Raw genomic sequence first — 16620 nt, 5'->3', positions numbered from 1 at the left:
CATGAAATCGGCTACATAAAGAAAACAAATATAATATGTTTTGAAAAGACTCTAGTTACCTTTTTACAATCCCATAGAATGTCGACTTACTTGAAGTCATCATTCTCTTTGTATAGCATTAAATACCTCCTGTAAAGAAATCCTTGTTAATATCCTTCTCAAGAATGTCGACTTACTTGTAGTCTTCATTCTCTCTGTAGACTTTGAAAAACACAACATAAAGAAAACTCTTGACATGACTATGTACAAATAAATATCTCAAAGCATTTATTGTACTTACACTCATTTTAAGTAAAGAAGTACTTATGTACCACAAATCATTAATTAAGATAAAGACAAAACTACATGACAACCTACAATCCAACGTTCAATGTACTATTGTAAGAAATAGACTTTTTACATAAAATATATATTACCTAAAATATTACAACGACTAGTGTACCCTATATTTTACTTTTATGGAAAGAAGACTTTCTCGAATTTCTTTAAAGATGTTTTTGAAATGACATGACATTTCACATCTCAAAAAGGCTACGATTTCAAAAAGCCAACGACTATTTTTTAAGCTATATAAACACACTCAAATGAACTATTCAAAACGTCGAAAGGAATGGATATGTGAGCTTACAATGAGAAAAATTTCTATTCGATATTAGAAAGAGAGCCTAGAAAAAGAAAGAGAAAAAGTCAAGAATAACTCTTTGACAAAGAGTATCCTCTGAGTGAAAAGAACAGAATATTCTGAGAATCCTTCATTCGTGCATTCATATCATTCTGAAGGTTCTATAGGAAGTATTGTAACTTTTTGTTATTCACTGTATTCCTTCTTTGTTGAAAGAAGTAGACCTCTGAGAAAGAGGGTGTTGCCCTTCTCTGTTGAGAGAAGAAGACCTCTGTGTAAGAGGGTGTTGTCCTTCTCTGTTGAGAGAAGAAGACCTTTGTGGAAGAGGGTGTGCCTCTTCTCTGTTGAGAGAAGAAGACCTCTGAGGAAGAGGGTGTTGTACTATTTATTCGGTGACTCGGATGTTATAGTGGAAAGCTCAAGTGGTTTGCTTGGGGACTGGATGTAGGTCAGGGTTTTGACCGAACCAGTATAAATCCCGTGTTTATTGTGTTGTGCCTTATTGCCTTATTTTTTATTTTATCATTTTGCATCGTATTTCACTATTCACCCCCCCTCTAGTGGAATTTCATTTGGTATCAGAGCAGGTTTGCTGGTTTCGACGTAACAAGTCTTCTAGCACATATGGCATCTACCTCGTATGCTCGTGATATTGAAGGTCACCACGCATCTCGTCCTCCTTTCTTCAACGTCTCCAACTATGGATACTGGAAGTGCAGAATGACTATATTTCTCAAATCTATAGATTTTGCTGTATGGAAAATTGTTGAGCATCCATACACATCTCCTTCCGTAGACTATAACTTATGGTCTGATGAAGAAAAGAAAATGGCAAACCTAAATGCAAAGGCTATGAATGTCTTATATTGTGCCATCGATCAGAATGAATTCAATAGAATATCTATATGCGAATCTGCATATGATATTTGGCATTCTTTGGAGGTTATTCATGAAGGAACCAACAAAGTGAAAGAAGCCAAAATCTCATCTCTTGTTAGAAAATATGAGTTATTCAAAATGAACAAAGATGAACCCATCACAGAGATGTTCACCAGATTCACCAACATCACCAACGATCTGAAATCTCTGGGTGTAACCCACTCTCAGACAGAAAAGGTGAAAAAAATCTTGAGATCTCTCACAACTGATTGGGAGAAAAAGACTACTGCTATTGAAGAAGCTCAAGATTTGTCCAAACTTACCCTGGACGATTTAATAGGCAATCTTATGGCCTATGAAGTCCATATGAAGGAAAGAAGGGAAGAGGAACAACCTTTGAAGAAAACTCTAGCCTTCCCAGCCCTTTCTGAGGATGAGGACTCAGAAAAAGAAACTGAGATTGCGCTACTCACCAGAAAATTCCAACGCTTTATGAGAAGGAACCGGCTTCCAAATAAGCACAAAGAAAGAAAAGACCCAAAAGAAGATTTTATGTGCTACCAGTGTAATAAGTCAGGTCACCTGAGACGTGACTGTCCTCTTCTCAAAAGAAAATCCAAGACTGAGGAACCAAAGAAAAGGTTCTTCAAGAAAAAGGCTCTGCATGCTCAATGGGATGATTCAGAACCATCCACCAGTGAAGAGTCAAATGATGATGAAGCAGAAATCGCCAACATGTGCTTCATGGCAGAAAGCTCTGTAAGTGAATCTCCTGATTTCTCCTTTGAAGAACTTCAAAATGCTTTTCAAGAACTTTTTGAAGAATCAAGGAAAACGATTCTAAAAAATAAACATTTGAAATCTGAGAATCTAGAGCTTATTTTGAAAAATGAAAAACTCAGTATTGAAAATTCTGAGTTACAAAAGAAAAATCTTCTTATTACTTCTGAAATCTCTTCTACCAGCTCCAAGACTAAAAATCTGCAAGTAGAAATTTCAGAATTAAAAAGTAAAACTGAGAACCTTATGAAAACGGTTTTCAAGTTTACTAAAGGAAAAGAGAACTTGGATAAACTCCTATCCTCTCAAAAAGTATCTTTTTACAAGAATGGTATTGGCTACTCTCATTTCAACAAGCCTTCTTGTATGAATCAAAAGACCACGTTTGTGAAAAGTTCTTCTGAACCTAAAAAGGAGCATTATAATTTTAACTTCTTGAACTTCTCTAAGGCTGTAGACAAACCCAAATCTAAATGGATATGGGTTCCAAAGTCTAACAAAAAGGGACCCGACTGGGTACCAAAAAGAAATTTTACTTAATGTTTTGCAGGCTCCAAACAAGAAGAACATATGGATACTAGACAGTGGATGTTCAAAACACATGACTGGATATTCAAACCTCTTTGCTGTTCTTCATAAAAAAGGAGGAACCGTCACCTTTGGAGATAACAACAAAGGTTTGATAATAGGTATTGGTAATATTGTAAATATAGATAAACCTCTTATCAAAGACGTTCTTCTGGTTAAAGGCTTAAAACATAACCTTCTAAGTATTAGTCAAATGTGTGATACAGGTTGTAATGTTAGCTTTAATCATAATGCTTGTCTTATAGCAGACACCAACGAAAATATTATCTTAAAAGGTATAAGAAAAAATAATATATATGAACTATACCTAGAAAACATCACAGAACATTGCCTCATAACTAATAATGACTCTCAACATTTATGGCACATGAGAATGGGTCATGTCAATTCTAAGTACATGTCTAAATTAGCTAAAGATAAGTTAGTACGTGGGTTACCCAAAATATCTTTTAAAAAGGATTATTTTTGTGATGCATGTCAATTAGGAAAACTGTCTAAATCATCTTTTAAATCAAAAAATATCATTTCAAGCAAAAGACCTCTAGAGCTTCTCCACCTGGATCTCTTTGGTCCTTCTAGAGTAGCTAGTCATAATCACAATAAATACATTTTTGTCATTGTAGATGACTACTCAAGATTTACTTGGGTAATATTTTTGAAAAACAAAAGTGATACGTTTTGTCAATTTGAAGTTTTATGTAAAAAATTACAAAATGAAAAATCTTGTTCTATTGTTAAAATTCGTAGTGACCATGGAGGAGAATTTGAAAATGAACTTTTTGTAACTTGCATGGTATTTCTCATAACTTTGCCTTTCCTAGAGTTGCACCTCAAAATGGTGTAGTAGAAAGAAAGAATAGAACCCTTCAGGAATCTGCTAGAACTATGCTCCAACACAATAATCTTGCTAAATCTTTTTGGGCAGAAGCTGGTAATACTGCATGCTACATAACAAATAGAGTTCTCATTAGACCCTTATTAAATAAAACTCCCTATGAATTATTCTATGACAGGACTCCAAGAATAGACTATTTCAAAGTCTTTGGATGTAAATGCTTTATCCTAAGCACAAAAGATAGCCTAGATAAATTTGATGCTAAATCTATTGAAGGCATATTTTTAGGATATTCAAGTCATAGTAAAGCATACAGGGTTTTCAATAAGAGTTCTAATTCTATTGAAGAATCTATGCATGTTAGTTTCTGTGAATCTATTGATCAATCTGTTCATAAGCAAACTAACGATGATGATGTTGAAAGTACAGATTTATTTTTAGATAACACAGCTAAGTCTAATGAAGATGATCATCAAAGAACATTTGTTGATATCAAAGATCATCCTCAAAAGCAGATTTTGGGAGACCTGACAAAGAGGGTTCAGACTAGAGCTCAGCTAGAACGGATTGCAAATATGGCATTCATTTCTCAACTTGAACCAAAGAAGATTGATGAATCCATCATCAATGAGTTCTGGATGCTAGCCATGACTGAAGAACTGAACCAATTCCAAAGGAATGAAGTTTGGGATCTTGTACCAAGACCAAAGGATCATCCGATCATTGGGACAAGATGGATCTTCAGAAACAAGCTAGATGAAACAGGTAATGTTATAAGAAACAAGGCCAAACTAGTAGCTCAAGGATACAACCAGGAGGAAGATATTGATTTTGATGAAACATTTGCTCCTGTTGCTAGACTTGAATCTATTAGAATGTTTTTAGCATATGCAAGCTATATGGATTTCAAATTATATCAAATGGATGTTAAAAGTGCCTTTTTAAATGGTTTTATAAATGAAGAAGTTTATGTAAAACAACCTCCAGGATTTGAAAATGAACAATATCCAGATCATGTTTTCAAACTAAAATGTGCTTTATATGGCTTAAAACAAGCACCTCGTGCTTGGTATGACAAACTCAAAACCTTTCTATTAAAAACTGGTTTTTCTGTAGGCAAAGCAGACTCGACATTATTTGTGAAAATAGTGAATAATCATACCCTAATTGTTCAAATATATGTAGACGATATCATCTTTGGATCTACTAACAGCACTCTCTGTGAAGAATTTTCTAAGTCCATGCAGAAGGAATTCGAAATGAGTATGATGGGAGAACTCAACTACCTTCTTGGACTGCATATTAAGCAAACCAAGGATGGAGTTTTCATCAATCAATCTAAGTATGCTCGTGAACTTCTGAAGAGGTTCAACATGAACTCAACTGCTTCAAAAACCACTCCTATGAGCACTACTACTGTTTTGGACAAAGATGAAGATGGTAAGTCTGTGGATACAAAGGTATACCGAGGTATGATAGGATCACTACTATATTTAACTGCTAGCCGTCCAGATATTATGTTCAGTGTTTGCTTGTGTGCTAGATTTCAGTCAAATCCAAAAGAATCACATCTTAAAGTTGTAAAAAGAATAATGAGATATTTAAAAGACACAGTTGATTTTGGATTATTCTATTCAAAATCCTCTTCATTTGATCTAATCTCGTACAACGATGCTGACTTTGCTGGAAGTAAATCTGACAAAAAAAGCACAAGTGGAACATGTCATATGCTAGGGCACTCACTAGTATCATGGTTCAGTAAGAAACAAAACTGTGTATCCTTATCAACTACAGAAGCTGAATACATTGCTGCTAACCTAGCTTGTACACAAGTTATCTGGATGAAACAAACCTTAAAAGATTTTGGTTTAAATTTTGAAAATACAACTATTTTCTGTGATAATACTAGTGCTATAAACTTATCTAAGAATCCTATTTTACACTCACGAACTAAGCACATTCAAATAAGACATCACTTCTTAAGAGAACAAGTCTTAAACAACATAATTAAACTCGAATTCATCCCCACTAATCAACAGTTAGCACACATATTCACTAAACCATTGAAACATGAAGACTTTACACGAATTAGAAGAGAACTAGGAATATGCAAACTAAGTGACTTATAAATCAATCACACTTATTAAAATCAATACTTCTTATAAGTTATGTTAAAATCTTATTTTAAAAGGTTTTTCTTCTTATCGATTTTTTGTTAGTCAAACTAGGTTTCCATATTCACGTATACTCTAAACTCTTATAAGACACATTCTTTATGCCTTTCAACTTGTCATCTTTCAAGTACACATCCATAATGACTCCTTGTCCTATTTCCTTTCACTCATATCCATAAGAACTAATTATATTAAAGTAAAATCTATCATGACATTGTTCACATCACTCATCTCATAACTCCTTTATTATTTTTGTCCTTTTATGAAAACTTCTCTTACGATAAGTTGGTTCACCTTCATCATGATAACATATTATTTTATGAGAAATTTTGCTTTTCAAATTTTAGTCAAAATCGAATGATTATCTTTTTTGTTCTTTTTACCTTCTTCTAAAGATCTAGTTGTTATGTTTTACGTATAATTTTTACTATATCATTTGTTATATCATATATTACGTACACTCTATTTCTATCATGTCTTCCTTTCCTCCTATCGAGACACTTCACTAAAATCTTAATGCCTTTTATGAAAAATTCAAATGATTATCCTCTCGTACCACCTTTTAAGTTGTTATATTTCACATAAATTTTTACTATATCATCTATTATATCATAGCCTAAGAACAATCTATTATCATCTCTTCATGCTTTACATCTTTTACGAAAAAGTGTTGTAAAATTCTCTTTTCAAAAACTTGTACTCCACTCATAAGTACGATGTGTATCACCTTTTTATCTCTCTCTCTCTACATTATATGAAGTACCTTTCCATCCGTGACCATGACTCTCTCATATATTTTATATCTCTCTCCAATGGAGATTCATTAAAACCTTGTCCTTAACTCCACTTTATGTCATACATCTCCTATCCAACATCAAGTGATTGGTGTCCTTTATGACCACTCTCATTTCTCTACATATCCGTATCACCCTTCTTATATCTATTCACACTCCTTTCACGTATACCAAAATATACACTTCTTAAATAAGAAATTATTGCATTTCCTCATACTCTCATGTTTGTCCTATTCCAAACTCCCTCTTCACGATTTTGGAATGCTTTCACATAAAGTAAATTCTTGAAAAAGTTGTTTGTTCTTATTAGGCCATTATTCACTCTCTATCTATTCCTCATGATCTTCACGAAAATCTTTAAAACTCTTGAATCATTCTCTCTCTTTCGTGTAATATGACACTCAATACTCAATTCATGACTCTTCTCACTATCCAACAAGATTGCCCATAGTAAATTTGTTATATATATAGAAAAATTATTTTGAAACTATGTCCTTCTTAATATCTATACTAATATAATACACTTTCTTCCAAAATTGATTTGATTTGTCATTCACAAGTCTATTATTTTACAACTAACGCATTTCCTCTTTCCACTAAAATCTAAAAATCCTTCACTTCCAATGTCATTCATTTCTTATCACCATTATTTTTCTCCTTCTATTTATTAGATTGATTCATATCTCATTCCCCACGAATTTCTTTTATAAACTCTTACTCTTTCCAAGTCTTTTTTCTCTTGCTCGTTCTTTCTAAGCTGTTGCCATGGCTTCCTCCTCAAACACTGCAATCACTGCCGCCGACCTAAGGTATCTTGATTTATTTCACTACTACAACTCCCTTTGCTCTCGACCAATTCATGAAGGTAAATTGGTTCACTACGACGACTTCGTATTATTTGACCTAGAAAGATCTCTCCCCGAACTTAAACACTTACTAGGATCTTCATCCCAAGTTGCTTACTATCCCGAACTCGTTCGACTCTTCTACACAAATTTTTCCTCTGATCATGAGCAAACTACCATCACCACCAAAGTACGCGGACGCCTGATGTTCTTTAATGCTTCCTCATTTGGCAGAATTCTAAACCTTCCTTCCACCGGCATAAACCTAGACAACATAGTACCACTCGACCGGTCGGTACTTCGAAAAATTCTTCTCTGTACCAACTGCTCACATCTTACCTGGCACATGAGGAATCTCCAACCTCATGCTCAACTACTTGCCCAGATTTTTCTCCACAATATCTATCCCAAGCCTCCACGCAAGGGATTAGTGCCAAGAAAAATCTCTCTCCTTCTCTACGCAATTTTTTCTTCTACTCAGATAAACTGGTCCAACATTCTTTTCGACCTTTTTATTCGCTATCAAAAATTCCAGCCTCTTCTTTTCGGGTGTTTTATAACTCCCATTTTAAAATACTTCAAAGAACCCCTTCAAAATGAAGTCATCCTCTATCCCTCTCAGGTCCTCGATGCTACTTCCTTCAATCTAAGGTCCCTGCACCTTCCCAGCTCTGATGAAGAAGATCCAACATCCAACTTTGATTACTTTCTGCACTTATGGATATCCAGCGTTCTCAGGATCACATACTTCGCAATCAAGCCTTGTTGCAACAGACTCTTCAACAGCAGGATCTAGACGCCCCTACACATCAATCCTCTCCACCTTCGGAGTAATCTTATTTTTTTTACTGTACGAGCTGTACTTTAATCGGTCTGTAATAACTTTACATTATTTTTTGTCTGTAATAACTCCACTTACTCTGATCCCTTCCTTTTTGTCTATGACAAAGGGGGAGAAATCCTGTCTCCATTATTGGAGAAAAATACTCATATTTAACATTTTTCAATATTATTATGATAAGCATTATTTCTATGCATAATGTCTTTTTGACATGGGGAGCATATTTTGTCATCATCAAAAAGGGGGAGAATGTTGAGAAACTCTGTTTTGATGTCACATAATATGATACACTGTCTTATTTGACTTCATATGATATGATAATATGTCTTCTTGAAAAATGTTATATAATGACTGGATATGTTTTGCCATATATCTAACGAGTATTTGATGCAAGGATATCTCACTCAAAAAGGATGGAGACCTCTTGTTCAAGTACACCTATGGTGCAATCACATACTCCTTGAAGAAAAAGCTTGTTGAGCCATGCACTCCTAAAGACCATCTAAAGAGATCGGCTACCTCAAGTTGAAGATTTTTTCTTCTTTAGAGTCATATGTAACAGAACCTTCAGAAGCATGCATATTGCATATTACATACTCACTCATAAAAGCTATTTCGTAAAAGTATACGATAGTTTCAAAAAGCTCCTTTTTGAAAACAAATAATTGTACCTTCTTACAACCCTTTATGAAAAAGGTATTTTGACATGATTTCAAAATGTAATAATTGTACCTTATATCATATACAAGACAACTTGAAAAGTAATGATTTTAAAAGTAGGAAAAAGACAAAACATGAAATCGGCTACACAAAGAAAATAAATATAATATATTTTGAAAAGACTCTAGTCACCTTCTTTAAAGAAATGATTTCAAATATAGGAAAAAGACAAAACATGAAATCGGCTACACAAAGAAAACAAATATAATATATTTTGAAAAGACTCTAGTTACCTTCTTTAAAGAAATGATTTTAAATATAGGAAAAAGATAAAACATGAAATCGGCTACACAAAGAAAACAAATATAATATGTTTTGAAAAGACTCTAGTTACCTTTTTACAATCCCATAGAATGTCGACTTACTTGAAGGCATCATTCTCTTTGTATAGCATTAAATACCTCCTGTAAAGAAATCCTTGTTAATATCCTTCTCAAGAATGTCGACTTGTAGTCTCCATTCTCTCTGTAGACTTTGAAAAACACAACATAAAGAAAACTCTTGACATGACTATGTACAAATAAATATCTCAAAGCATTTATTGTACTTACACTCATTTTAAGTAAAGAAGTACTTATGTACCACAAATCATTAATTAAGATAAAGACAAAACTATATGACAACCTACAATCCAACGTTCAATGTAGTATTGTAAGAAATAGACTTTTTACATAAAATATATATTACCTAAAATATTACAACGACTAGTGTACCCTATATTTTACTTTTATGGAAAGAAGACTTTCTCGAATTTCTCTAAAGATGTTTTTGAAATGACATGACATTTCACATCTCAAAAAAGCTACGATTTCAAAAAGCCAACGACTATTTTTTAAGCTATATAAACACACTCAAATGAACTATTCAAAACAACGAAAGGAATGGATATGTGAGCTTACAACGAGAAAAATTCCTATTCGATATTGGAAAGAGAGCCTAGAAAAAGAAAGAGAAAAGAAAGAGAAAAAATCAAGAATAACTCTTTGACAAAGAGTATCCTCTGAGTGAAAAGAATAGAATATTCTGAGAATCCTTCATTCGTGCATTCATATCATTCTGAAGGTTCTATAGGAAGTATTGTAACTTTCTGTTATTCACTGTATTCCTTCTTTGTTGAAAGAAGTAGACCTCTGAGAAAGAGGGTGTTGCCCTTCTCTGTTGAGAGAAGAAGACCTCTGTGTAAGAGGGTGTTGTCCTTCTCTGTTGAGAGAAGAAGACCTCTGTGGAAGAGGGTGTGCCTCTTCTCTGTTGAGAGAAGAAGACCTCTGAGGAAGAGGGTGTTGTACTATTTATTCGGTGACTTGGATGTTATAGTGGAAAGCTCAAGTGGTTTGCTTGGGGACTGGATGTAGGTCAGGGTTTTGACCGAACCAGTATAAATCCTGTGTTTATTGTGTTGTGCCTTATTGCCTTATTTTTTATTTTATCATTTTGCATCGTATTTCACTATTCACCCCCCCTCTAGTGGAATTTCAGTTCCTTCATGAATAACCTCTAGAGATTGCCAAATATCATATGCAGATTCACAAACTGATATTCTGTTAAATTCATTTTGATCAATGGCACAATACAAATCATTCATAGCCTTTGCATTTAGATTGGCCATCTTCTTTTCTTCATCAGACCATAAGTTATAGTCTGAAGATGGAGATGTGTATGGACATTCAACAATTTTCCATACAACAAAGTCTATAGATTTTAGGAATATGGCCATCCTGCATTTCCAATATCCGTAGTTGGAGCCGTTGAAGAAAGGAGGGCGAGATGCGTGTTGTCCTTCGATGTCATGAGCATAAGAGGTTGATGCCATTTGTGTTGGAAGACTTGTTCTGTCAAAACCAGCAAAACCTGCTCTGATACCAAATAAAATTCCACTAGAGGGGGGGTAAATAGTGAAATACAATATAGATCGATAAAATAAAAATTAAAGGCAATAAGACACAACAAAGTAAACACAGGATTTATACTGGTTTGATCGAGTTACTGACCTACATCCAGTCCCCAAGTAAAACACTTGAGCCTTTCACTATAAAATCCGTGTTACCGGATAAATAGTACAACACCCTCTTCCTCAGAGGTCTACTTCTCTCAACAGAGAAGGGAAACACCCTCTTTCACAGAGGTCTGCTTCTCTCAATAGAAAAGAGAAACACCCTCTTTCACAGAGGTCTACTTCTCTCAACAGAGAAGGGATACAGCAGAAAACAGAAAGTTACAACACTTTCCTATAGAACCTTCAGAATGATATGAATGCACGAATGAAGATTCTTAGAATGTTCTTTTCTTTTCACACACAGTTGATTCTTTTGTCAAAGAACTTTTCTTGAATTTTTCTCTTTCTTTTTTTAAGCTCTTTTTCAGAATATCGAATAGGAGTTTTTCTCTTTGAAAGCTCACATGTCTTGAGAAATACTATTTTGTTTGTATATATATTCTTAAGAAAATAGTCGTTGCCTTTTTTAAATGATTGTCCTTTTGAGATATGAGGTGTCAGGTCATTTCAAAAATAACTTTGTGTGTACTATATTGCTTTTTCAAAAAGTCGTCTTTCCATAAGTACAGCATTTGGGGTACACTATTCATTGTTGTATTTTAAATGAGATATAATTTATAATGGGTCTTTTCTCCTAATAAATGATTTGTAGTTTGGAGTGTAATCTATCATGTAATTTTGTCTTTACTCAATTTAATAATTTGTAGTATATTAATATTTTTCTTACAAATCTCCACTTCTTTAGTTAAATGCATGTAAGTACAATAAATGCTTTGTTAAGTACTTTATTTATAAATGGTCATTTCTCAAATGCTTTTTGAGATAGCATTTAATGTTTACAGAAAGAATGATGGCTTTAAGTATAAGTCGACATTCTTGAGTATGGATTTTATTATTAAATAAATAAATGGTCATTTCTCAAATGCTTTTTGAGGTGGCATTTAATGTTTACAGAAAGAATGATGACTTTAAGCATAAATCGACATTCTTGAGTGTGTATTAAAAAATAAATAAAGTATTTTCCAAACTCAATTGTCTTGTTTAAACAATAAGTAATTTTGTATATAAAATTTGTGTTCTCAAATTGTCAATTCTCAAGATAGACGATTATGTATTATGAGTAAATTCATTTTGTCTTTTTCTTTCATATTTGAAATCATTAGCTTTTATATCTATTTTAGTTGTCTTTTTCATAAATGCATGTTAGAAGGTACAATTAATGCTTTTGAAATCATTAGCTATTATATCTTGTCAAAATGTCTTTTTCATAAATGCTTGTAAGAAAGTACAATGATTTGTTTTAAAAAAAAAGGTGTTTTTGAAATATCGTATCCTTTTATGAAAAGCTTAGATTTTTGTAAATAGATGGCTTGTATGATATTTAAAGCATATGAAATATGCATGCTTCTGAAGGTTCTGTTACATATGACTCTAAAGAAGAAAAAAGTCTTTATCTTGAAGTAGCCAATCTTCTTGGATAAACTTTATGAATGTATGGCCCATCAAGCTTTTTCTTCAGAGAGTATGATTTCATCAAATAGTTGTACTTGATCAGGTTGTCTCCATTCTTCTTAGGTGAAATAACCTTGCATCAAATACTCGTTAAATGCATGACGAATCATATTCAGTCATAATATAACATATTCATGAAGACATATCATATTTATCATATCATATTAAAGCATATCATATATTTATCATGTATGACAACATATCATATTATGTATCATCAAAACATAGTTTCTCAACGGTTTGGTGTGGAGTTCTCAAATGGTTTTGCTTTTACGCTTGTGGATATGGTTTTCCAAGCTAGTTTGTGTCAACTCCTGTGAAAGTTGAATTTGTTGATCTAACCCAGAGACCTCTTGCGTATTTCACCTTCTCGTTCCATATTACTTGACTGGAGACGATGGATGAATCGTAACAAATATCAAAATTGTTGCACCAATCGTGTTGAAGATGATGTGGTTTTGATAAGAATCGTTTGATGAGGCTCTAAGATAGTGTTTCCTTCTTGCATTTCAACTATGTTAGAGATGTTTATAACCCTATCATTGATGAAGGGTATCTTTTCAGATGTGATGATTTGGACAGAAGGCTAAAGCCTTATTTGTGCCAGTTGAACCCTTGATTTATCCCGTTGGAGGATGTTGTTGATCCCCAGTTATTCTCGGTGATGATAACGTGAATGATGTTATGCGCTTAGCAAGTGGATTTTGTATTGCCGATGATGGCAATCAACTCCTGAGAGGGTCATAGATGGAGACAACATAACACCAGACTTCAGGGTGTTATTGCTTTTGAGAAAGTGTTGTGGGAATTCTTGTTTCCCAGCCACAGTTGGACGAGATTGTGGTGAGATGAGTTGGCTCGGGTGGTGATTCCTGGTAGTGTCAGCGTTGCCATTAGGGTGGTGATTCCCTAATGATGTTGTTGAAGTGGTGCTTCTTCAACAACGCCGTTAGGGTGGTGATTCCCTAACGATGCCATTAGAGTGATGATTCTCTAATGAAGGATGTTGGAGTGGTGATTCTCTAGCAATGCCGTTAGAGTGGTGATTCTCTGACGATGCCGCTGGGGTGGTGATTCCCTAACGATGTCATTAGAGTGGTGATTCTCTAATAAAGGTTGTTGGAGTGGTGATTCTCCAGCAATACCGTTAGGGTGGTAATTCTCTAACGATGCCATTAGGGTGGTGATTCTCTAATGATGTTGTTGAAGTGGTGATTTGTGATCATTGCAAAATTTTTCCTCTTGATTTCTCTCTTTTCCTTCTCTTTTCCTTTCTAGCCTCTATTCCTTTTTTAAAGGAGAATAAAAGATAGAAAAAGAAGAGAAAAGAGAAAAGGAAGAAGAGAGAGAAACTCTTTTGCAAAGGTCTCACTTGACCAAAATTTTGAAAATGTTTTGAAATTACTCGCCTTCATTTTGAAAATTTGCGAAAAAATGGAAAGATGGGATTCGCTCGTCGGTATGAGGTTTGACCATTCCTGACGCTTTTACCAGGGGTAATCAAACCAAGGATCAAATTTTATGCCTTTTGCTTTGCCTAAATATTATCTAAGAATTTATTCTAAGTCTAAATGCACAAAGAATCATGCTTGTGTAATGTAAATGCAGAATGTATGCTTTTGAGAAAAATAGTTTAGAAATTTTGGGATTTTTCAAGTGATTTTGAAATAAATTTGATAATGAAGTGAAGAAATGATTTAAAATTTTGAAATTGGTTTGAGAAAGTTAGATTTTGAATCCAACTCAAAATTTGAAAGAGATCTGGAAGAAGAGACTTGAAATTCCAAGTCTCGAAATAATTAGAGACTTGAAAAATAAATCTTGAATTTGAAGAAATGAAGGAAATGAGAGATTTTGAAATTGAGATAGATTTTTTTTAAAGTAAAAATGAATTTTCAAAGTCAACATAAACTTTGAATTTGATTTTGAATCTAGGATTCGAATTTGAGATGGAATTTTAAAAGGGAATTGAATTCCGGATTTAAAGTAAAAAACTAGAATGGATCTTGGGTCTAGGTGGAATTTGAAAACAAAATTTGGGTTTTGGACTTAAGAAATAGATTGGAAAATGGTCTTGGAAATAGGAATTGAAAATGAAACTGGATTCAAAATCTGGAATGGAATTTTGATCTGAAATCTAGAATCCTAAATGGAACTGGATTTGAAGTATGGAATCCAAGACGGAGTTGAATCTGGAATCTGGAATCCTAAATGGAATTGGATCTGAAGTCTGGAATCCAAGATGGAGTTGAATCTGGAATCCTAAATGAAACTGGATTTGAAGTCTAAATCCAAGATAAAATTGGATTTGAAATTCTGAATCCAAGGTGGAATTGGGTTCTAAATCTAGAATCCAAGATGGAATTGGATTTTGAAAATCCATATTTTGAATTGAAAAGTGGGCTTTGCGCTTAGGAAAAAAATGAATTTTGAGATTCAGAATCAATCTCAAAACTTTGATTTTGAATTGAGAATCAAGACTCAATCTTTAGAACTTTGGTAATTTTTGAAAATAAAGGATAAACTTGATTTAAAACTTGAGTTTTGAAATCAGGAGATGAATCGAGAATTTCAAAGTTAAATTGAACTTTAAAATTTGATCTGAAATGCTACATTGAATTTGAAATTGAATCCTGGAAATGAAAATGAATTTGAATTTTCAAAGTTGAATTGAACTTTGAAATTGGATTTGAATTTGGAAATTGAGTTTTGAATATAAAAGGAATTTGGAATTTCAAAGTAAAATTGGACTTTGAAATGGAATTTTTGAATTTTTGGAATAAGATAGAATTGAGTTTGAATTTATAAATAAGGATTGATTTGAGAAATGAAGAAGGTATTTGAAGAATTATCTCAAAAATCACTTGGATTTTTGAAAAAGAATTTTGAAAATATGATGTAATTCTATCCTAAATGATGAATGAATTAAAAGAATTTAAAATTGGATTTGAAAAGCATATTTCATTCTTTAAATGAATTGAAATAAGATTGAAGATATAATACATTTCTGACTATGGTCATAAAGTGTATCATATAATAATCATATTTAAATTCAAGTAAAGAATAAAACATATTTTGGTGCCTTTATAGAGTTTAAAATAAAATTAACTCTCAGTATATCCTGACTATGGCCATTGATATATATTTTGAGTTAATTTCAAGTCAGACTCTAATAAAGGAGGAAAATATTTTAGCAAAATATGATGCTTTTTGAAAAGAGATCCAGTGTGGATCCAATGTTATTCCATAAAAGATAAAAATCCTAAGTTTTGTTCACACCTTGACTATGGCCATTGGTGCAAATCGTCAACTTAGGATTTAATCACCTTTTATTAGAATGGTGCATGTGTCATTCATGTTCCCATTTGTGGGTTTTTGAAAAATAAAGTCAAAATGATATGAAACAAACAATTTATGATATTTACATGCTCATACATTCTAATCTAATACTGGAAATATAAAGTTTTCATTAACATCTAGCTATTACAACTTCTGAAATTGAAAGTTACAATTCCTAAACTAAGAAAGGAAAATGACACTTTCCACATATTTCCTGCAAAAGGTGAGTTAGCACGGGATGAGTATAAAAAAAGTATCATATTTGAAATCCAAGATGCCAATGATGGAATGCTCATAACTATGCTCTAATGAAATGCATCATGGATGGGCACACATATACATTGGAATATATTGAATGAAGGAATGAATGTCTAAAATGCATATGTGATATGCTATGGGAAATACAAATATATGTATGATATGCAGGGGAAGATATGAGAATGCAGCAAGATAAGGGTGAGGGCAAGTGTTGGTGCATTGGAGAATGCACTAGGTACAATGGGTAGGACGATAATGCAGATGAGAGATATCATGAATGCTATGTGTCAATGAGGTTGGAAGGGTGTATGATAGATGCAGCTGTGAAGAAATTGAAAAACATGGTAAATAGGTAGGATACAGTAGGTTAAGATTGATATGATATTGAATGAAGTTATGTATAGATGCAAAAATTGAAGCATTGTTCTGGCTTATATTGG

Source organism: Nuphar pumila, chromosome 16 (genome assembly GCF_984573655.1).
Source record: "Nuphar pumila chromosome 16, dmNupPumi1.hap1.1, whole genome shotgun sequence".
Lineage (NCBI taxonomy): Eukaryota > Viridiplantae > Streptophyta > Magnoliopsida > Nymphaeales > Nymphaeaceae > Nuphar > Nuphar pumila.
Note: the sequence above shows the minus strand (reverse complement) of the source record.